Below are 24,513 nucleotides of genomic sequence, written 5' to 3' on the forward strand. Positions count from 1 at the left end.
TGCAATCCTCCTGTCTCAGCCTCTCAAGCAGCTTTGGCTGCAGGTATGAGCCACTGCACCTAGCTCATCCTTTTCTGGGCTGCCCTCTTTCTTTCCTGAACTGGGAAAAATTCTTAGACTCTTACGTGAATGCCAACATTTCTCTCTCATAGCTATTACCATGACACCAAATCATGCTGGTGTGTGTGTGTTGTTTTGTTTTCCTAAAAGTGATAAAGATTTTCCACTGCACCATTCGAGGCAGATCAGCTTCCTTTTTTTTCCCCCACTAACCATTTGTTCATTAACTACTGAAGCACAAGGAGCTCAGATCTTTTTCTTTGCCTTTTGTGTGTGTTAATGTACTGCTGCATGTCAGTGTCTTTTCAAAATGCTTATGGCCTATTTTACATTTGTTCCTACCTTGCTGGTAAGAAAAGAGCAAAGTACAGAACAGTTAAGTGGCTGCCCTGGTTGCGGTGTTCATAAATGAGAAGCCCGGGTTTGAACCTGAGTAGTCTGCCCAGAGCCATGTCCCTCTGTGGTACAGTTCAACACTTAGCTGCCTGTCCGGTGCATCTAGAAGGCTTCACATTTGTTGTTCTCACCAGCTGTGGACATCCCTGTGCCTGTGTCCTTCTGCTATAGATGGGAGCCTCTCATTTTACTAGTTTTATTTTCTTGTGAGGGGCACACATGCCACCGTGCACATGTGGAGGTCGGAAGACAGCTTGCTACAGTTGGTTCCCTCCTTCTACCATATGGGTTGCCAGAAACTGAACTCAGGTAGTCAGGCTTGGTGGCAAGGACATTTATCCACTGAGCCACCTGCCCAGAACAGGAATTGCTTCAAGTCAGCACAAGAAGGATGGCAACTGGGCTGTAGTACATACTGAACCTAGGACTGGCTGCCTCTCCACAGAGCCACCAGCACTAGATAATTCCATGATTTGTGCTCCACCCCCACTTCATTTTTAAAAATCATTTGCATAGGAGTTAATGCATGACAGTGGTGGTCTTTTTTTTTTTCTTAATGTATGTTTTCCTTATAACTAAAGACATTAAGCTTCTGTTACGGTTTCTTTGGTCACTTAGATTTCTTTCTCTAATTATCAATAGGATTCCCCCCTCTTTTGTTTTTCTAGTGAGCTGTTTTTACTTGCTTTTCCTTGAAGTGCTGAGGGTGAAACTAAGATCTCCTGCAAGTGCATGCCAGAAACGCCTTGCACCAAGGTAGGTCCCAAGCCCGCTTTCTGGTTTTCCACTATAGTTGTGCAGTCTGTGGCTTATCTTTCAACTTTGTATAACATATCCTATAGCATACTGAAGGTTTTCATTTCACTGTTGGCAAATCTCTCTGTATTTACATGCGTATCTATGTAGGTGTCAGTGGGCATGTGCGTAGGTGAACAATATGTACAGAATTCATACATTTTCATGCTAAGGGCTTCAACTTTATGGTCCAGAGTTTCATATGGAATTTCTCTATGGGCTTATTACAGATTATCAAATATTCCAGCAATTGTCTATTTTTTTGGTCTGTTTGTCATCCATTCCATCCTCTGTCAATCGTGACTGTGACCTAGATTTCCTTGTTAATGTCCATCCTCGGCCTTCCTGCGTCTTGTAACACCGGTCTGTGCTAAGCTCCAAAGCACATTTTTCTTCTTTCTGTTTAGAGAGAAGAACATTTTAAGAACAGTGAGATCATACTTCTCAGGTTACATTATGCTATGCTTTGTTGCTTAATGACAGGTCTTAGGTGTCTTTAGATGTGGCTAAAGACATTATTTTTCATGCCTATAAAATATTTCCTCATTTTGGGAACTCTATAATTTTATTTAATGATTTCATCCTGATAAGCCTTTAAACTGTTTCAACAAAATATAATATAGTCCATATGGTTTATGTATATAATATTATACTTATAACAAATAGTATATGTAATATGTACTGTAATTATAAAGTATATAACATTATATTTTAGGCAAATTAGCTATTGTTTAGAAAAAAAATCATTAAACACGAGTATGGGACTCAGAGTGGATGACATTTCCATCTCGTTATAGAATGCTAAAGCTTCCTCTAGAGCAGCAGTTCTTAACCTTCCCAATGCTGTGACGCTTTAATACAGTTCCTCACGTTGCGGTGACCCTCAGCCATAAAATTATTTTTGTTGCTATCTCATAACTGTAATTTTGCTATTGTAATTAATCATAATGTAAGTATTTTTGGAGGTAGGGGTTTGTTAAAGGGGTTGAGATCCACAGCTTGAGAACCACTGCTCTAGAAAAATTAGATTAATTTCTCCACAACCACCTCAAGGCACACTAAAGTCTCCATCAGTAGAAAACGGCAAGATCACATCGGAAGTGTTAGAAAGTGCAGCCTCGGGGTGTAAAGTCTGAGCATGGAGCTGCAGGCATGCAATCGTGTGCTGAGGCTGGGAGTGTCAAAGAGCGTGGAGAGCAGGAACCTGCTGCGCGAGCTGGAGGGCTCTCCATCTTGTGAGACAGATTCAACTCAACATTCAGACGCTGCAACTACGGAAGGACTATGAGCAGCCACGGAGTGTTCTAAAGGCATCTCGAGGCCACTTTCATAGCGGGGGCATGCAGTCTCTCCGTCGGCGCTTACCACCGCTTACAAGAGTAACTAACTAAGGCTCCGATGGTGCCACCTGATGGAAAAGCAGGCATCTGATTGGCTGATACCCAGGAGTTCCTGAAGTGATCCATGGGAGAAGATCAGCCCGCTCCAGTTCTAGGCTCAGGTAAACTTGAGCCCAGATTGTTAAGGTGCCCTGCTGGAAGCTTTCCTCAAATGCACTGTCTTCCGTTCCCACTATCCTCAGCCCAAATTGTGTTAAGGTTGGAAAGAGATGAAATTCTCCAACATTTTGACACCAAGAAAGAGAAGACAAATGACACAAAGGCTATCTGCAACTTTCTCTTCCACAAAGCTCAACCTAGATTCTCCCTTTTGATAATATTAAAAAGAGGGAAAGCATTTTGCATGAAAACATGTTTTAACTGTATTTGTAGCACTCAATAAATAAATTACAGGTTTTATATCCTTCAGAGAGGGCTGTCAGTGATTTATTCAGTTATTAACGCCACACGCTTGGGAAGATGAGTTAAATGCCGGCCCATATGGAAGGTTTGGGGATTATTCGGTTGGAATATGCTGCTGGGAAGTTGGTGAAGCTCTCTCGGACTGTACATGAGTAGCCTGGCAGAAGCTGCGGGAAGCAGAGCCTCTGTCCTGCCCATTTACAGCAGCTTTTAAATTCCATAAAAAGGAAATGAATTATGCATTATTGGGTTTACATAAGGTCACCCAGCGAACTTTGACCTCTCTCTTTTCTCATTTGGCTCAATTATTAGATGAAATGACAGATTTGATCTCTTTTCAAATTGTATTAGAAAGGGTCTCTTTATTTCACCCTCTAGCAGCAAGCGGATGACAGGACTCGGCAAGTGCATTAATTATGATTGATTTAGAGTGTCTATAGGGTGATTATTTCTAGAATTCTACTTCCAAGCCCAAACCTTTTGACCTATTTCAGGCCACCCAGCACACTAATCCATATGATGATTTGAGGGGCCACTGTTTGGAACAGTGGCTTCCCTCCTGTTTTTGCAATCAAAACATTTAAGATGGTTGGAGCAATCCAAAGGGGTCGGGTTACTGGGACACTTCATGGTGAAGCCATCTGAGAGCTTGACAACTCAGTTTAAAATGCCTCTTACGTGGCAACCAAAAATGGCATTGAAGTTAACCCCAGAGGAGAAAAAGACTCACACTCCCCTGCTCTGAGATTATGGGAAAATGTATGCAGATGCCTGCGTCATATATGTTATAACTCTGTGAGTTCATCAGAGTCTCACAAACATGCCTGTTGTTGGAACATTCATTCCCTCCTCTCCTCTTTCCAGGGGATTAAAAATGACAGTACTAATTAAAGATAGAAAGAAAAGAGAACACTGTCAGAAGGGAAGCATAGGCCTGAATTACAATGAGGCCCAAATGAGGAGAAGTTGGGGAGGCCTCATCATTAGGGGTTTCCTTCTAAGTCCTGGGAAGTTCCCTGTGGATGAATTCTGTTCTAAAAAGAGAGTATTTAACCAAAGTTGCCACCTCTGAGTTACTAGATCCCAGGAAAATCTAAAGGAATCGGTGCCTGGAATTGGTGTCTGGAATTGGTGCCTGCAAATCAATGAAGTTAACAGTACCACCGTCATCCATTGGTCTCACAGAGTAAAGAAGGAAGGAAGGAGTTTGGGTGAGGCTGGAGAACCCAACACTGTGACTTGAGGAAGCGTTAAGGGGGACAAGGCAGTGGAAACTAAGGGAGAGCTGTGAAGCCTGGCAGAATGGAGAAGATAGAAATGTCCAGCCTAAAGCAAATTAAGGGCAGGAGCAGGGCTGCTAGACCATGGGCAGAGAAGAGAGACCAGGAGAGAAACAGAAAACTGGGTAATTAGAGCCCCAAACCACTTTATCCTTGTTCAGCTGAGATCTTCATAGCTGCACTGTTCACCAATGACTTCATTTAGCTTTTCCATGCCACCAAGAAGTCCTTCCGTTAGGTGAGAGACCAGGCAGAGGCCACAGTGAGTGACAGCTGTCAAATGGGTTTGAAGAGAAAATGACACCCTTAGCACTGCTTCCACTACTCTTCTCAAAATATTTCCAAAAAAATAATGTAGCCTGAAACCATGCCAAGGAAGTTGTAATGACAGGTGACCATGGGTAAAAAATAGTTCCTGTTTCTTCTTCTGGCCTCAGAGTCCCTGCTTGGAAATGCAGGTCTGCAACCAAGAAAATCATGACTTTCTTTCCTATTCAACACTCTATGCTCTATATTCCTAGGAGGCGTTTCCATAGTTACAAAGGATGCGCTGGGCTCCCAGGGCAGCTGTTCACAGGAACCAAGCAGGTTAATGCAGGGAATGAAGTAGGCCAGATTTAAGACAGAAAGGAGTTAGCAGATATTGTATTCAATTCACTTTGAAATGCTGAAATCTATGTTTTATTAAACGTGCTGTGCAGACTGAATTCATCTGTGTTCTGAGAACGAGCCAGGTCCTTCTCCTAGAATGCCCAGCACAGGACTTGCTTGATTCTCCTAACCTTACCTTGACTCAGCACAAAGCCGGCTGGCTCAGTGGGATGGCCAAGCTGTGGTCATCCAGGGACCTGGCCACCCATTATAAAGCTGATAAGTACAGGCAGTGTATTGGTGTCAGGTCTCAAAGCCCCACGTAACTGGATGACAAGAAAAGCAGGACTGCATGTGGCTTAATAAAAGCTAAGACATAATCCAAAGAAGCTGGCAACAGACAACCTTACAAGGTTGCCAGCATGGCATGCAAAGCCTAAGACAGAGGGGTAGAGGACATGTTTCCAAATTCTGATGGCAGTTCTCAACCCTGGCAGCTGAGAGTTGCCAGGATCAATTCTGGATCTTCCTAAATCAGAAGGTGCTCCAGATGAAGTGGGATGATAGACAACTTCAATTCAGGGCTCATTTATCATTGGGTAGAGACTGAATGAAGGTTGTCCAAAGAAAAAGCCATAGAAACAGCCACTTCCATCAGGATCTCAAGGGCAAAGGGGTTAAAAGCCCCCTCTGGCTTAGGAAAGAGATGTTCCATCGTTACCTGATGGAACTGTTTCTTGACAGTTGCCATCATTAAACTCTGTTGAAGAGGCAGGAAGGGACAGTCCATGTTCCAGGCTAGGAAAGAGGAAGGAAGGAAATGCCGTGCCTGCTGACCCTAAGATGTCTGAGGATACAGCTCTTGAAGAAGGTGGTCAGAGAAGCAAAGGTGGTCAGAGCTCTGGAGGGGCTGACCTACTGAGAACCCCTGGAAGCCTGGTGACAGCTGAAGTGGTCTATACGTCCTAATATATTAGTAACAACATAAGAATGTTCAGAAGACAGAAGTCTAATGGTCTTATGAAACAAGGAAGCAGAGGCACTGGGTGCTGTGCCCCACTGGGGCACTAGAATCAAAGTAGCCTGGGGAAAGCGTGCAGTATCTGCAGGCAAGAGAATGTGGACAGGGGTGTAGGGCCAGGGACACAGTCCTAAGATAAAGCTTTGAAGATGAAAATTTCATTCTGCTTAAGGGTTTACCTGAGGTTTGCATCTCGCCTGGAACACAGACAGACATGCTAAGGAGGAAGGAAGGTTCATTGGGGACGGCACTCAACAGAGAGAAACCTGCCCAGAGTCAACAGAGGCAGGACATGAAATAGCCATCCTGTGGGGCCTCAACCCAAGGGGAACTCCCTCAGTGAAGTATTGATACGACTGTTTTGGCTTCTCTCTGCTTCATAGGTTCAGCTTGGGCTCTTAGAATCACCAGTGAAACCACGTGTTCACAAGACTCTGGGATAACAGAAGAGCAAGCAGCTGGGTCTCTTCTCACAGGAAGAAGAACTGGGCATCCCAGAGAACACATAGAAGGCTTGCTTTCCAGATGGGCAGCCACAGCATGCTGTGCCTGTGGGGACAGGGCAAGAGGTAGCACGCACTGTCCTGCCCTGAACTTACCAATAGCAACCTTGTCTTGTCTTCTTTGCCTTAGCCTAGTGTGGTTGGTACAAACTTGGCAAGTGGCCATTCTGCTACACTCTCCTCCCAAGGTTTATTCTTCTCAGTACCCATGGCCATTCTGTGAAATTCAGATCACAGAAGGCAGCTGAGCCACAGCATCTTCAATAAAAGGCATATCAAAGAGCAAGATATCCCAGCCTCAGCCTCCAGCTCCCAGACAGCATCCCTCAGCCTCAGCCTCTGTCTCTGACGCACCACACCCTAGATGTCTGTTTCATCTTCTAGACTCGGCCTCCAGCTCCCATCCATTCTTTAGGTGGGCAAAGATCTTGGCCTGCAAGGAACAAGTGGTCATGTAACTGACCTTCCTGGGTCATACCAAGAAGGATACTGACAACATGTTCCAGTACTAGGTGACTCAACTCGAAGGCCAGTTTTATAGAAAACGTGTCTGAGCTATAGATTTTAAATTTATCAGACTAGTGGACAATTACCATGGGAAAGTTTCTTTCTTCTTCAAGTAAGCATCAGGAAAGCAGCGGGACCCAAGGTGAATGACTTGGTCCCCATCAACACAGACACTCATGCAGAGGACCACTAAATGAGGCAAATGGTGCCCTGGCTTTCAGCGGCCACTGCACACCTGTAGTGTAATCTGCCTTGGCTAGTCTCAGTTTTAAGAGAGTCGTAAGGTGTCTGAAAAACAAATCTGAACATGGACAAATCGGACTATTAGCCAAGAGCTTCACCATTTTAAACTGGGCTCCACTTGTTTAAGTATGATGCCACCTATTAGCATCTTCTAGGTATTTTTATCATTTTAATTTATTGACTGTTGGGGTTGGTGTTTGGGTGTGGGTGTGCACGTACTCCATGTATAAAAGGCAGAGGACAACTCACAGAAGTCAGTTCTCTGCTTCCACCACGTGGGCCTCAGGATTGAGCTCGGATCTCAGGCTTGGCAGCAGGTGGCTTCACCCACCGAGTCATCTTGCTCCTTTAGCATCTTAAATGAAGGCATCTAAGATGTAGCCTCGTACGTGTCACTTCCTAGAGGGAGTGCAACTGCAAACTCACTTCAGCACTTTTCCTTCCAATTCCTTCTCTTTCCCAGCTAAGTTAGAGTGGGAAGGACCAGGAATATGGGCTATATTTAGTGGGAGACCAGTACCCTGAAGAGACCAGAGACACCTCCTAGGACCTGGCTCAGTACAGTCACCCAAAAAGCCTCTTCTGTCTGTTAGAGAGCAGTGCTGCCTTCCAACGCCAATGGGACTTTTGCCTTTCTGGTACTCATCTAGGTAATTTCTAGACAGTACGCATATGCCCACATGGCCTACGAGTCCAAAGAATTGTCCCTTGTGGCTCCCTTCGCCTTTAAACAGGCTCCAATTAGACACCACTTAATGGCACCTCCAATTTGACTGTCTGTCCAAGATTCCACAATGCATGGGAACTCTCTCTGAGATTTTTCCTGTTTTTCCCATCCTCATAACAAGGAGGGGGGAATAATACATGATTGAAAACTAGCCGAAAAATGTTAAAAAAAATAAATAAATTTGCAGTTGTGTTGCTTTGAAAACTTATTGCACAGCTGGGGGCATTTAAAGACCTTAATTAACAAGCCTTGGCCGCAATGTGCCCCTCTTTGGGAGGGGGAAAAATCACAGTTAAGATTTGTCCAATTAAATTATAGAAGAATTGCTGAATTCAAAAGGAGAGAGGGGGAGGCTGGGGGTTGCACTTCCAATTTAAAAAGAAGATTTCGGTCTGATGGGAGACCTATAGTCTGATTAATTCGGTGCTAAGCTTTTCTGCACAGTTTCCACAAACTCATAGGCACTTAAGAATTTTTAACCAAATGTAATTATAGGTTTTGATAATCAGACTTTAGTTAAATAGAGTCCCCTCTTTCCTATGAAAACTGAGGTTTGAAATATCCCCTTGCAAGGGAGCTCCTCAGACGCCATCATTCTCACTTCCTGAAGAGACTCTCCCTCAGCCCAGGATGAGGGCTGCATGATAACTTCAGAGATCCCTGGGGCATTGCAGCATCCATGCACAACTTCCTTCACAAAAGTGCATTAAAGATTCTATTGTACATCCACATTGGCATACAGGTGATCCCAAACTAGACCAGACTGGTTATCACTCTGTTCATTTTTTCTTTTGATGCGTAAAGAACTTAAAACATTTTCATGGACCCCTAAAAGTATGGTTGTTTCTATAATGCCTGTCTACCACACCTCACGGTCAAATCAACTCACCCAGGATTTCACTGTAAACCAAAAGATGGACATTTGACGAGCTGAGAAGAGAGTCTAAGCAGCAGTGCAGACAGTGATATTCAAAGCGGTGTGACTCGCATCAGCCCATGCACTGTCCTCACGCCACACTAACCTCAGCCCCGTGCCCACACCCCCACACCAAAAAAAAAAAATGCTATGCTGACATCATGGGTCTAGAACAATACTGAGTACAGTATGCACTCTTTTGGAATGACGAGTTTTCTGCCTCTCCGGGGGGATGCTCAGCCAAAGACAAAAAATGCATAAGGGCAGCAGAGAAAATTCATTTGTATAATCTGGCCCCCTACTGTGGAATTTTCAATTATATATATCTAATTATGGCTGTCAGTTGATGGATTCAGAAAAGACATGTTGGTCCCCCCCTCCCTTTTTTTGTCTTTTCGTCATCTCTTCTGTTAGAATGATTATAGCACACTTACACAACTAATTGCCTTACTGCTGATTACTGATACAATTATGCAGACCCGGCTCCTTGTGAGAACAACCATCTGCAGAGAAAAAAAAGTGACACTATTCAAAAACTATCCATAATTTAACCAATGTTATTCCAATGCACTGAGCCCAGACAATCGTCTGGCCTTCATATTTCATACCCACCCTGGCAAGAGGAGGTTGGGTTTTGTGCGCCCAATTCACCTCTTTAGACACACTGTGAATCAGAAAGAAAGAGGAAAGAAGAAAGTGCTTCAAATGTCAACCCATAGTGGGGAATTGAAGCGTGGTTAACATCCATTCCTCCTTTGGGTAATTTTTCTTCAAATTTTATACCACTTGGCAATTTTTTGTTTCCTTTCAAACTGCTGAGAAAGTGCAGATGTTTCAAGGCCCTGAAGTGGGCTTGGGCTTGCTGGGTCTTTTTTCCCCCTTAGTAAAAAAAAAAAAAAAAAAAAAAAAAAAAAAAACTAAACTGTTTTTCCCATTGCTGTATTCTTCCCGTTTCTCTTTATTTCCCTCCCAGAATGTTGAGAGACAGACAGAGAAAGAGAGAAAGAGAGAGAGAGAGAGAGAGGTGTTTTAATAGAATAAGAGGAAGTGGTTGACATATGACATTTCAATAGTTTCTTTTGTTCTCTAAGTCAAAATGTGCAGGACACCAAACTCTGAGGCCTCAGGGGCCACTACGAAGGAACAGGTGGGCTGGGTAAGATGCTGTTCTGCCCCACAGAACAAACAAAGAAGTCTCTTGGTCTTTCCCAGCATGCGTGGTGAGAACAACTCTGTTGCTAAGCGGAGGAAGGAAGGAAGGAAGGAAGGAAGGAAGGAAGGAAGGAAGAAGAAAAGGAAGGAAGGAAAGAGAAGAGAAGAAAAGAAAAAGCTAGTTACAGAGCAGGAAAGTTGAAAGGTTTTCCTCTAGCTGAAAATGGAAGCAAGATATGGCTAGGGCTGAGAAAGGCACACCTGAAGTATCAGAATCCCAGACTGTCTAATCCAGATACACATAAAAAACTTTTTAATACAGGCAAGAATCTGCACCTTAAAGAGAGTCGTTGCAGAAGACATCCCTGAGAGCAGATGTTCTGGATCAGCTGTCTCACCATCACAAGACTAGAAGGGAGCCCAGAACTTCCGAGATCCTCAACGTGACACAGCTCATCTCAGACCCTAGCCAGCGGCATTAAATCTAAGTTCTACTCTGGAATCTTCCTCAAACCTAGGGAATCACTCTGTCCTCATGAAAATTGTAGGCTTGTGACTCAGCCATCTCTATCCTCACTTTTCCTTCATCCTTTCCAACCTAGGATCTTTAGGAACCTCAATTTTGATAGTGCTACTATTTTTAAAACAGGAATATTAATGTCCTGGTCCTTCTGAGACTTTTAAATTTACAATGAAATACACTAGGACTGTTTATTAAATAAGCTCTGAAATATAAAGATAAAGACACAGCCAGCCAGTTTTGGTGCACTGGTGACTTTGTAATACTATAATTAATAACGCTATGAAGTGACAGCTCCTTCTGGTGCCTTCCGTTAATGACTTCATCTTGAGCTTCACCCTTCCCGCCAAGGCAGGTGTACTCCACTGTAAGGATACACCTTTAGACTTGTAGAGTTCCTTAGCTAGCCAGAGTATGAGACCTAGAGCTCATTACCAAGCACCCACAACACCCTACAGAAGATTGCTTTGGACTTGGTAGCTCTGCTAATAGGAATATCTGTTGAACAACTAAATGGAAAGAAAGGAGAAAGGAAGGGGGAGGGAGGGAGAAGCCACTACCCTGTGACAATTCTTTGGTCTCAGGATCACTGCCCTGGGGTCCAATTCATTGCTCTCCCCCATGGCTGGATGACTTAGAAGAGCTTACTAGATGAATCTGCATGTCTTCACTGTAAAAAATAAAATTAAAACAAAAACAAAAACAAAAACAGAGACATGGGAAAGGATGCTTCACTTCACTCCACACATCTCTCCGCCTCTTCAGCCAATTCTGCTTCTTCCTTTTAGTGCAGAGATGACTCAGGGTCACCTAGCAAAGTATCCCATCACTGGCCTTAAGGTCTTTGATCATTTTATGAGTGCCCATTTTCCAAGCTGGAGGAGAGTTCAATTTGGGAGAATAATAATCTTCTTCTTTGTCTGCCCACCCCCTGTTTTCCTGTTATTTTAGACTCAGCTCAGCTCTGCCCCCCCACACTTCTAACTACCCCCACCAAAGTGCTAAAGCTCATTATTTAAGCCTAGCAGGAGCAGAATGCATGCTTGGTAATTGGCAGTTCCCCTAGCTGGTTTCAGCTGAGATGACTGAAGAAAAAGGTGAATGTTAACTATTTTTTGGTGGCATAGATACAGCCTTGAAAGTAACAAGCTACACTGGGCTTCAGGGAAGGGGAGGGGATCATTGATGACATGGGGGATTAGTGCTCATTTGATAGTCAGCTGAGGAAACTGCTGAGTCAGCCTGTTGAGTCAAGGTGCTAAGAATCACTGAGAAGAACTGGATAAGGGATCCAGGAAGAGCTTTTGAGGACCAAGACTGAATATCAAGACTCTTGCTTGATCAGTTCAATAGTGCCTTTGTCCCACTGGCACAGCTCTTAGATCATATACAGAGACCTCTCTGAGTCAGGGTAACCCCAAACCCAGGTTCTATGTTGTCTTCTTCCCTCCTGGTACAGGCCCAGGACATCTAGCTTTGAGCAGACACTGCTGAGAAACGAATTTCCCAGCTTCTTAGCTGGGGAAGAGGTTCTCATGACACGTCGTTTCTGAGACTCAGAGGATATGAGATGCACTAGAAATCAGCTCATCCCTCAGTGAGGAGCCACTGACCCTTTTGGCTTTGTTATTGTTTGGTTTGTCTTTGTCATCTTCCGGCCAAATGAAAGAACTCAAACCATAATTCTTGGCCATTCTGGTCTCCTACTACTGATATGAAAGAAAACACACCCCAGTTAGCAGAGATGGTCCAAGCCCTTGCCACAAGTACTGGAAACAGTTATCCACCCATTTCACTGTGTAACCATCATCCATCAGTCCATTCAATGTTAAATCAATTATTATATATTTGACATTGAAGCAAACACACACACACACACACACACAATTCTACTCTTAGGTTAAAGATTTTTTGGCCTGGTGAAAATAAAAAAACATAAGCACATGAATACTCAATATTAAATATCAGAAAGGATAGAATCAGAGGGCTAAATTGATATGATATTGTTTACCAAATATGTCTGCATTCCAACCCCATGCCAACTGTTAACATGCTATGTCTCATTTAAGCATCATGATGATCTTGCGAGATAGATACCTTTCCCTCATTTTGCACACATCCATGTCTACAATAGGAATCATTTCTTAAGTCTCCAGAGTCCATCTCTAGACCTTATGCTGTTAATCAGAATGGTATTCCCCTGCTAGACAGAATTGCTGATGAAGACGTGCCTCTGAGAAATTCAACAAGGAAATGTCTACACCGGGCCTAAAAGGGTGGTTAGTTCACCAGAGAGTGAAGATAAGAACAGTGCAGTCAGCCGGAAGGCTGAGTGTGTGTGCAAAAGGAGCGCCTGTTCAGTGAGCCTGGCCTAAAGTGTGTGTGTGTGTGTGTGTTTGTGTGTGTGTGTGTGTGTGTATGTGTGTGTGCCTACGTGCCTGTTGTGGTTGAACCCTCTCCATCCATGCAAGTCTGACATCCTTATGAGTATTATCACCCTCAAGCTCAGGCACATCAAATGACTCCTATAAATCACACAACGAAGTAATCTAAGTCATCAACACAGGAAGGGTCTAATCTCCAAGACTGCCCTTCACGAAGAGAAAACTGTGGGTTCTGAAACCACACCACCTGGGATAAAATTCCAGCTCTGCCACTTACTACTTACGTGGCTCAGACTTGGCTGCTAAACCTCACTGTGCCTCAGTTTCTCCATCTGGATATAACAGTCACTTTGTTCTCTTTATCCAAGCTCTTCTGCTGTTTGTTTGGGGGTTTCCCTACAGTACCTCTATTGTTATACTGGTTAGTCTAGGGACCATTTGTCACATCTGAGAGCTGTTTTAAACAAGAGATAAACAGATAAGAAAAAGGATCCAAACCGGGGTGACAGAGAAGGTATCAGTCCCAATGGCTGATCCACACCCCAGGAGTAGAACAGGCCAGATTCCACCAAAGGTTTTATCAACTCAAAGAAGCTACAGACTTCTCTCGAGATTATAAAATAATTCACAAGCCCTCCGTCAAGCGTCCAGAGAGCAGCTCTGGGGCATTCTGACCTCAGCCCAGAGATGATGCGATCATGTGTCTATGTGCCAGTCTTCAGCCTCCAGCAGGCGAACATTACCTTATGAGGCAGCCTGTGCTGCCTCGTCCTGGATGTCTTTGTTGATGCAATCCCGAGACCTCACTTTCTTCTGTGTACCTGATGCAGATTTACTGACTGACTATCCCAATTCACACAAGTTCCCCAAACTCTAAATGCAAGGAAGGTGTGTCAAACCATGGGCCCCTTCTCTGTATGTACACTGCAGAAGTACAACGTGAGAATGTCTAGATTGTTGACCTTAAAAATGCAGCACACTGGAATTCTATCAGCGCAGTCTACTGGTCAAATCATAGTCCAAGGGTCGCAGATGTAGCCTGTTTATTTCATAAAAAAAGATCCCCGTGTTTTACAAAGAGTGGAGGAAAGCATCATGTGTGCTTAGCAAAATCTTATTTCCAGGTCAAGACCAACATCCTACACCTAAGAGAGAAGCCATACTTGATAAGGTTCTTCCAAAAGCAACCCAGAGACTGGTTCAAGTGCAGCTATCAATCTGGTATGAACAGAACATCTTTGCAGAGTACTAGGGAAATGAGCTTGGGAGGGGAGAGTTACCAGTACATAGTGTTTTGTATACCCTCTACCATTATGAGCTCAGTTCCTTGAGGAAATGTGAAGGAGTGGGGAAACACAGGGATCTCTCAGGATGACCCCACCCGAGAGGGTAGGGGAAGAAAAAGTGTTTTTACGTCATCTCTAGTTATTGTTTGCAACCCGCTTCTGAAGGCTATTGATTTCCCATCACTTTGAGTCTACTTCACCTCATAAGAGCTTTGGGGGTTATTGGAGAGAGCTTCTAAGCATAGAAAGGTCAAAAGCATTAGCTGGAGGGAACTGATACTATCTCAAGGGTGCTACCTCAAGAAAATGATGGACACTCAAGGTGCTGGCTCCTGAAGATACCATGCTATGTCTCTTCAATGTGAGGGGAAACCTCAGCTGCCAACTCCGTGTGATCCAGAATCATCTGGGAGATGATGGCCTTTTGGCATATGTATTGGGGATCATCATGGTTGAGTTAGCTGAGACAGGAAGACCTGTCCACTACAGGTGATACAATTCCCTAGGTTGGGACTCTGTACTGTATAAATAGGAGAAAACAGACTGAGCACAGGCATTTCTCACTGTTTCTTGACTGTGGATGTAATATGACCGACTGCTACTGTGACTCCCCCAACATGGTGGGCTGTAACCTGAATCTGTGGGCCAGAACAAACCCTTCCTTCCTTTAGCTGGGGAATTTTGTCATAGCAACAGAAAAGATAACTAATACACCAATGGTAAAAAAAAAAAAGAAAAGAAAAAGAAAAATAATTCACTGTATTCATTTAGTCAGGGGAGAGTTATCTCAATATCCTCGTACTATATAAGTAATAGCAATTATTTATTCGTATTGGAGATTTACACATAGATGCAACATTTAAAGATGGTACAATTTCCTCAACTTAGTGGAAATTATAAGTAAGAAATAAGAAGTAAGAAATGACAACTAACCTATAACTCAGTTATTCTTTGTGAATATTGCCTTACATACGTTCACAGGGGCAAGTAAAGAGAGATATTAAGTGGCTCATGTTTGCAGCAAATATTTTAATATTTTTTTTAAAAAGAAGGAACCAACCAAAATGCCTATCAGTGAGATAATGGTTAAACTAAGGCTTTAGAACCTTACTTTAGTTATTGTAAATAATTGTACGTTATAAAGAATTGAAAAAGCCTTGCCATGGTCTGATTCCCATTTACACAAAGATTGAGTATATATGGTATAAATATGTATTATTATAACTAACAGCATTTAGAACTGTATACCAAAGCTCATGAGGAAGCTGGTAATGAAGGCTATTTTCCAATCAGTAACTATAAAAGAAAGGGAGAGATCATCTTTATAAGCGATGTCTTGCTTAAACCACTCACTGTGAACACAGTCTTAGGCTATTTATATAATTTAAAGCATAAATAACAACTGGCATCTTTCCACTAATCAAGAAAGGTGTTTAAGAAAGCAAACAAAACTGGAAAAAAAAACCCTAAAATTTCATAGCTCTCCTAGCTGCTGATTTGTAAGAAATAAGCAACCACTTTCACATCTCCTAAGGATGTCACTAGAGCACCCAGCAATGCTGGTACCTCGTCCTCAAGAAAATATCAAAATAGCCTCTGAATGTCTGTTTGAAAGACACCGCATGATTTAGTAAAATGTCCATAAAAAAAATGGCAAAAGTATTGCACAACCATAAAGGACTTGATACAGAGTGGACTATGGGTCAGGTGCATGTGAGGTCACTTGTACCAGCCAGGCAGTGGCCAGCCAGCCCAGGTAAAGCAGGGCCGCAGAGTGAACTTCACACTTGGAGCGTTTCCTAAGGCTGCAGATTAAACTGGTGGCTAATGCTTAGCTAGCCGGGAGGAGACAGAGGAGCAGGGCTTGTAGATGGCTGATTTTCATGCTGCAAATATTCACTTAGGGGCTGCTATGGGACCACTGTGATGCAGAATTGGGAACAGAGCCTCATTCGCAGTGACTATTCTGGGGTGCTTCCTCTTCGGAGGTAGTGGAAATGTATTTAACCATTAACAAGCAGGAAAAACCCTAGGAACTGATTGTGTATGGTTATCTTTTTTTTTTTTTTCATTGTTCAACTGTGCCATGTGAATTTTAGTAACAGTTGTGTTTTAAAGCTCCATTCTGACCAATGAAGCTCCCTGGAGCCCAGACACTCACTGCCTGTAAGAGCTCAGACACGTCTATCTTGAAGCATTCCCACAGAGGATGCTTCAAGAAAGGAGCCAAGTAGATGTTAATCAGAATTAGCGATAACAGCCACGTTTGGCTCTAGAAATCTAAACAGACAGACTGTGTTTTTTCAGCAGCCTGACACAAGTTTTGGTGGAGAAAGATGCTCCCTAATTCCCCCACACAACTTGTAACTTGTATAAGCAGGAGGAGGGAGGGACATCAGCTCCTTGCCAGCGGGGAAGAGGCTGCACTTCTTAAGCTTGTATTAAAAGGAAATTCAAGCTATAGCAGATCTACATGCTCTACAAGTTGGGATGTTCTTTCTTGAGTAAACAGGATAACTGGTGTTCTTTTAAGTGTGTTCAAATATTTTTCCCTTTTTTTTTAAAATAATAATAATGAGAACATCTTTTTCAGGTCATTTGGTTTCTCTGTGCTCCATGCTCAATGCATATATGTAAGCCTTTTGAAAGTGGAGGTACATGTTTAGCCATATAAAAAAAAAGAGTGTTTATCAAAAGCAACCAACCCTAATGTGATCACCACTCTTTGTCTGTAAAATGGAATCAAAGAGGGGGCTGACCCTGCGGTGGCAAAGGGTCCATTTAACCACAGAAGTAGATGAATTTTTGTTGCGAATTTTTATGCAGTTAAAACATAACTGATTGCAAGTGAGGAGCAAACGCAGGAAAGGGAAGGAGTGAGATCCCAGCACCTGGGGCATTCTCGGTGTCTGATAAATGCCAGATTTACTGCCAAAGTGAGATTGATAAATTCTAACTAAATCACAGGCACGCTTGGGGCAGCTCATTTCTTTCTCCACCCTAAAAGGAACACAAAACATGGAGCTCGAGTCAGGCATGACCAAACCTGAAGAATGTGACTCTTCCGTCCTGCTGCTAGCTGAATTCCTCATGATTTGGGCAGACTAGGAAGGAAATCAGGGGAAGGGAGGGAGTACTGGGCTGGGAATGGAACCAGTGCTTCGTCTGGCCAGGGTTGCAGAAAGAAGGTATTGCAAAGGCCAACTTAGCTCAGTCTTTCATGAATAAACACTCTAATTGGGGGACACCATGGATAATGGATCTGACTTCTTTCGTGGGAAGGCTGGATCATGGTTTGCTAATTGGATATTCCTGGAGTGGTGGAGGTGCTCTTGCTGACCCTGAAGAATTACTAGTTAATGGAGTTTTAGAAGTTACTAGTACAGACAGATAGAGCCACAGCAGAAAGGAAAAGGAGTCTGTGGCCCATCCTGGAGTAGCATGACATATGGTGGCAATAGTCACTATGGCCAATACTGACTTTTTGAGCTGGATTCCTTCCCTAGCACTGACCATCCCTTTCCTACTAGAGCACTTGGGATGAGATAAAACATCATCCCTCCAGAGCTCACTACTGGTATTTGGGGCTCTTCCATAGAACATGGGTGAAATAACATGAAGGAGTCTTCATGGAGAGCAGAAAGGATGTTCTGAGTCTGTGGACTTGAGTTGGAGATGAGAGGCCACTGTTTTTCAAAGCTGGTACAGAGATGAGAGAAAGGGCACTTCCAATCTGTCCTTGTGAGGGAGGGTAGCAGCATCTACGCACAGTGCCACTGAGGACAAACAGAAGGCCACTGAGGTTCCAGGAGGGGCACACTAGCCAGGAAGAGTCAAGGCCACAGTCAAAGTCCTTGGCTTTTCCCTTGATTGACTAAAGGAAGAAAAAAATGAGAAGGGGGCACAACAGAACAAAAATAAGTCAGGAGACCTTCTTGAACCAAACCTCAGGTAAATTCCTTAGCTCCTCTCCCCTACCAAAAATTATATATATGATAATTATGAGATAGCTAGAAGATAGACAGACAGATAGACAGATAGATAGATAAATAGATAGATAGATAGATAGATAGATAGATAGATAGATAGATAGATAGATAGATAGAATGACAGACAGAATGACAGACAGACAGATAGATAGATCCTATAAGACAAACACCCTTCTGACCAGAGGACACCCTAGTGAACATCCAAGTTCTCTTTCTGAGAGATAGCATGAGCACACCTCAGTACATAGATCTTGGATTACACATACAGTTCATCAGAAAGACGTTTTGTTTTGCTTTCTCTCAGAAAGAATAAGGGTAGAGCTCTTCCTGGACCAAAGTTCCTAATATTAATAAGTTATGGTTCTATCATGGATGAAAAGGGACTTAAGGAAATCACTCCTAATGATGGAGGAGAATGACTGTCACTCAAAGAAGACTCTTAAGGTAAGGCATCCGCTGTTTCCATTTTCCAGCAGTCACTGACACACGGACAGCTTAGAGATGACATAAGAACTCAGATTTTCATCTCAAAATGTTGACTGCTTACTGGGCTCTTTTTATGTGGTAGGCACTATCCTGATCCTGCTCACACCATCTCATAATTTCCCAAGAACCTGAGATGGTGATAATTGTCATTGCTTCCATTTACAGATGGGAAAATTGACTTGCTTTGTATCCATGGTCACACCTGACAAAGGCGGTCATGGAAATCATTGGCTTTCTCTACTGTGCTCTAGCTTGAATTTTGCCCTATTGGCTGTATTACTTATTCTGATATGTGTGTGTGTGTGTGTGTATCATGATAAGAAGTATATGTACATAATAAATATAAGTAAATAAATAAAAATATATTTTTCTTTTCCCTGTGGACAAACAAGAACATGGGTGGCACCTGGTGGGTAGGAAAGTAATTTATTTTTGTAGAAATGATAAGAACAGGTTTCTGATAAAGGATATAGTTTGAATGCAAATGGAAATTTTTTTTTGAGAGATGAGGGCACTTTTTACATTAATTACACTTTATTCACTTTGTATCCCCCCGTAAGCCCTCCCTCCACCCCTCCCGATCCCACTCTCCCTCCCCCTTCTTCATGAATGCCCCTCCCCAAGTCCACTGATAGGGGAGGTCCTCCTCTCCTTCCTTCTGATCTTAGTCTATCAGATCACATCAGGAGTGGCTGCATTGTCATCTTCTGTGGCTTGGTAAGACTGCTCCCCCCAGGGGGAGGTGATCAAAGAGCAGGCCTATCAGATTATGTCAGAGGCAGTTCCTTAATTGGTGGAATGTGTGAGTACTTTTTGATACACAGCAATAATGACTTATTTCTCAGAAACCTGAAATAGCCAGCTCATCGTTAAAGAACCTTGTTGACGATCATAGATATTGTGCTTAAGTTCTCAAACTTAATTTTCTTGATTTTTCCCATCTGTTCAAACTGATCTATTCGACTGGTCATCTTAAATTTCCTCCCACCTCCATGCCGATGTGCCCAGAATCCCATGTGTTTGCTCCCACTTCGGCATTTCTACCAATTCTAAACGGACTTGTTACAGAACATACAGATTTCCTTAAAGACTCCTATTTACAATGAGAGATGCCGGCCTCTGCCTCCCCGCGTACATGCCTATCTCTGTCTCCAGGCTTCCGGGGGCAAGCTCAACCTGCCTCATTTGTTATTCATGAGTTGGTATGTTTTGCACTATGACAACTGTTGCACAGCACACCACACTGTAGCAACCAGGGTCTCCACATGTGATCGGGTACAATTTAGTGTTGGACCTGCACCCCAATAGAGGTGCATTTCTTTCATTATGTTATGTTCATGAAACAAAGTACACAAACACAAAATGAGAAATTAAAAACTCCAGCTCAAAATGATACGCTCAGGATGGGAGGCTAACTACTGCACTCAGGGTCAGCCGCTTTCGACCCAGAGAAGAGCATGTCTGATTGCATGCGGGTTGATGCCCCAGGTCCCGCCTCTGAGAAAAAGGTATCGGACGGGTCTGATGCTCTTTGGGTGGATGACACCTAAATGAACATCGGTACAAAGTCCCAATTTATTTCTAATATCAGAGATCAGACTTCTACTTTTGCCTGATGCGTCTAAAACAAAAAGGAGGAACTGTAGAGAGCTGCGGAATGCTATGCCTTAAAGATGGAGCTGGTTTCCGCCTTCCACCTCCCCGATGGTGAGTGCTCTCTGTCACGAACAATTCCACATTTGGCTAAGGCTGAGGATCTGGCTTGCTTCCATGTATGTGGACCTATCTGCATTGCCCACGTGGCACGCCTGGGTTGGCTACCCAGAGGCTATTTAAGCTGTGGGCTGGCTTTCCCCAGGGTCCGAGGATTGTTCAAGGTTCCTGAATAAACTGCATTGAAAAAAAAAAAAAACTCCAGCTCTGCTCCTAAATCTTAGTGAGTCATATGAATCCACCTGCCTCTTCTGGGAGACCCAAAGCACCTAGGTAGTGGTGGCCTTAGTTACTTTTGGTTTCGATCACAGGCATTTCAGAATGAACATTGATTAAACAGAAGGCTTAATCAACCCAGTGGCTTAGAGACAGACAGTGTGAGAAAGATGGAAGGCCAGGCATGTATGGGGACCTTCCCAATGGTTAATGCCAGTTTGGTTTAGGACCTCACATTATGGATATGTAAGGGCCAATATATATGTGGCCCATACTCTACCAGTTTTTTTGCCTTGTCCTAAAATCTAGAGAAAAGTCTTTGAACCTTATCAAAACCCAAATCCCTTGGGGGGAAATACTACATTAAACTGGATTAGCACCTTTCACCGGAGTATAAATCTGACAGGTGTAGATAATGGTGGAGTACAGGAAAACCTGCAATAAGATCAAAAGAAACTAAAAAACTACAAAAGAGCAAACCTCGAATACTGGGGAGCCCAGATCTGGTCCTGATCTACACCTGACCTTCATCCCTGCTACCCCAGCTTTGATTAGAAACAGAAACACCTATCCCTTAATGGAGCACTTTTCCTACTAGCTCTGAGCAGAACTGAGGTCCCAAAACCTAATAGCCTATTCAGGGGGCTTCTAAGCCTGGATTTCAACCTTCTTCCATAATGGTTCTCTAGACTTTCTTAACACCTGGAAGTCCTAGCATCCTGTTATCTCTGAGTAGCATCACCCACCTACTATGGCTTACTTAGAAGAGGGACACATAAGCCATATGATAACAGATCAATAAAAACTGCTCTCATAGCCATAGCACTGAGGATGTAGAGAGATAACTCAAGGAGACAGAGACAAGAAGAAAAGACTGAAAGGGCGAAAAAGCCAGAGACTCAGGGAGACAGAATGTACAAGTAACTTGTGCAGTGTGGTTGGTGAAGGGAACACTTTTCACAAGAGTAAAGTGGGCAGAAAGTATGCATGCCCCTCCTCATCAAACCAAGCTGAGGCTCAATGCAGATGCTACTACACTGAAGAAAGTCATTAACCCAGGCTCAGCCTTGACATAGTCATGAAGGGATTTGCCGTATGTATTTGTTGCTTTGGTGACAAATAGAATATGCGTCCACACACCTATGAGGTAGGTGCTGTCATGGCTACCCCAAACATTTAAATGGGAAGACAGAGACACAGGCATGGGAAAGTCATTGCCCCAGTGTCACAATGGTAGGAGTATCTTGGGCCAGAGGCTGGGGAGGTACTCCTTCAGAGCTTCCCACTAGCTCATAGAGGCACTGTATACCTGCTCTGAAGGACCCACACCAAAATACCCCAAAGAGAAGGGACAAGGTTTCAGAATCAGAATCAGGTAAAAGGTGCCTTTAGGGTAAGTACTTGATTTCTTCCATTACTTGGATTTAGTGTTCACTGGGAAACAGAATTTAGGTATCTTGGCCATCTTGGCCTTTCCTTTTGGGGGACTGAGTATATTTCCTTCCCAAAGACTCTGTGACATGTAGGTTAACCACTATAGCTTATGTTAGGGTCATGCTTAAAATGGGGTTTTAAACTCAGCTTGGCAGAAACAAATAAGAACTGAGATCTGTTCATCTAGAAGACGAACAAGCAGACCCTCCAGAAACACTGAGATTCGTTATACATGGTAAATATTTGTTTAGGCAAATTTTGAATCGAAGATGGCTTGATTGATAGATAATTGTTTTCATTGTCAGCTAAATATGCTCAGCTGTCACTGCCAAATCATGAATTGATGTGTTATCTTTTAATGTTTTCTTTTTCTCTCCAAAAAAAAACAAAGTGAACACTGTTTTCTTCCACCAATTCTTAAGCGAATTTATTTCCTAAGAAAAAATATTTGACACTTTTCTTTATTCAAGGCACCAAGGTTGTTAGCAGCCTTGGAGAGGGTCCTTAGAACTCTGTAAAAACTTGAAGATGCAGAAGACACTCAACCCCCTGAGCCCAACCTTTCTACAACCATGGCCATGCTTTGTCGGAACACCTGTGCTTTTTCTCCTCCCAATCCAGCTGCCTTCTTGACAAGTGAGATACTCAAGGCCCAGACAAGAGTTGTCCATACTTCTTCTCAATCATGACAAATCCTACATATATACATACATGTGGCCACCAGCACAGAAGACCAAAGTGATCAAGGCTGGGACACTAACATCAGGAAAGTTTCTAAAAGCTTATCTTTTAGAGCTATGTTGACTCTTAATAAGAAAATGGGAAGCATAGGAGGACATATTAATCAAAGCTTTTCCATGAGGAACAGTGACAGCAGTAAGCGGGGGAGGGGGACAAGAGGGTATTGTCTGGCTACCTTATATCTGCTTCCTGGTTCTCCGGCCCACGGGCTCCTTTACAAATAAAAACTATTGTCTTATGGCTGATTTACACAGTGATCTCTATTTCACTCTACTCCTCACTCCTTGAAAAGTTAGTGGCCAGAACCAACAGGGTTCAGGAAGCTAGGTTATCCTAAAGGTAATTTGTTCAAACAGTTCTCCCGTTTATTTTTAAATAATAAGTTTTAAAATCTATTGTTATAGAGTAATTGCTCATCAAATTTCTTTTTAAAAGTCAAGGTAATTTTTAAATTATAAAGAACTTCTCAGATGTGTCTAGATAATTATGAGGCTTTATTTTATGTAACTCTTAGACCCCGGGAGGCTGTGAGGCCTGTTATAAGACTCAATCCATCAGCTATGTTCATTAGCAAACATCATATAATGAAATTACATTATATAGCATGTCTGCTGTTGCAAGTACAATTATCTACCAACTTAGTCAACCTGTGCAATCAGAAGGCTGCAAGGCATGTTATAATCTTTGTGTTGGAGCCCAAGATTCACTGATTGTGCTCACAAGCAAAATACCATGTGATACATTTTTTAGAGACAGCATTCTGGAGGCTGCACACACAGTCCTGTAGAAATGACCTCTGAGCTTCCTACAGCACCAGCTCCTGGGACACAGCAAGCAGTCTTCTTTCTGTTGAGGTTTCGAAACTACTGAACCTACATAAAAGATGGTTAGATACGCAGATGGGCAGATGAGCTCTGCCTTCACCTACTCATCCCTTCTTGAAAAGTGGAGTGATTAAAGGACAATGAGGACCTAGACTCTCCAGAAAGACTCTTGACATTGGTGGAAAACTTCCTCTGGGGCAAGACCTTTCTAAATGATCCTACAAGTCTTTCATGAAAGCTAAAATCACACCACAGCTCCATCCTGTATCACAGAAGCTATGGTAGGTATGATGATGAACACCGATGGTCCTGGTTGTAACACTAAGAAGACTGAGGCAGAAGCGTCACAAGGCCAGGTCATCGGAGGAAGCAAAACAAAACTTTGTCTCAAAAAAAAGAAAGAAGTTTAAATTTATAAAATAAAGTTGTAAATATCCAGGTGTCCACAAGAAACCTGGATATATGTAGGTTTCACTCAAATTTTTCAATAGAGATCAGTTTTCAAGAGGATTTTACTTTGGAGTGTTAGCATCCTGGGACTTCTGGGAACTCCCAAGGGGCTGGGGGTCATCTAATTGCTGCTTCCCTGAGAGCCCAGGAAGAGGCCACACCTAACAGCAGAAAACAGTCTGGTTCTCTTTAAACATTACCTCTCCCATCCTTATTCTCTGCACCACCACCCCCGCCCCCCAGTACAGTTGCCGGCTGTGATCTGCTGCCTTTCAGCGTGGAATAAAATACATTACTTATGCAGAGAATGTTTTAATGTAACAAAGCAAAGGAATAAAAATGCCTTACAACAGTTTTATTAAAAACAAATTCCCACAGTAAATACATATACACTCCGTTTCTGGGAGCCAAACAGCCAAGGACATCGCTGCTAAGTGCTCTGGGAAGTGCTTATAAATTACTTGAAATAAAAAACAT

At 43.0% G+C, this 24,513-nt stretch overlaps 1 long non-coding RNA gene across 1 annotated transcript in view; it reads right to left on the reverse strand.

Moving 5' to 3' along the window:
• Positions 1–1,411: 1,411 nt before the first annotated feature.
• Positions 1,412–24,513, reverse strand: part of LOC132657027 (uncharacterized) — a 29,444-nt gene continuing 6,342 nt past the window's right edge. The window contains exons 2-3 of the long non-coding RNA XR_009594871.1: positions 9,276–9,344; positions 1,412–1,650 (exon numbers count right to left, since the gene is read on the reverse strand). This is a non-coding gene — a long non-coding RNA (uncharacterized LOC132657027). The remainder of the gene's footprint in view (positions 1,651–9,275; positions 9,345–24,513) is intronic.

The sequence above is a fragment of the Meriones unguiculatus genome, chromosome 10, assembly GCF_030254825.1.
Source record: "Meriones unguiculatus strain TT.TT164.6M chromosome 10, Bangor_MerUng_6.1, whole genome shotgun sequence".
Classification (NCBI taxonomy): Eukaryota; Metazoa; Chordata; class Mammalia; order Rodentia; family Muridae; genus Meriones; species Meriones unguiculatus.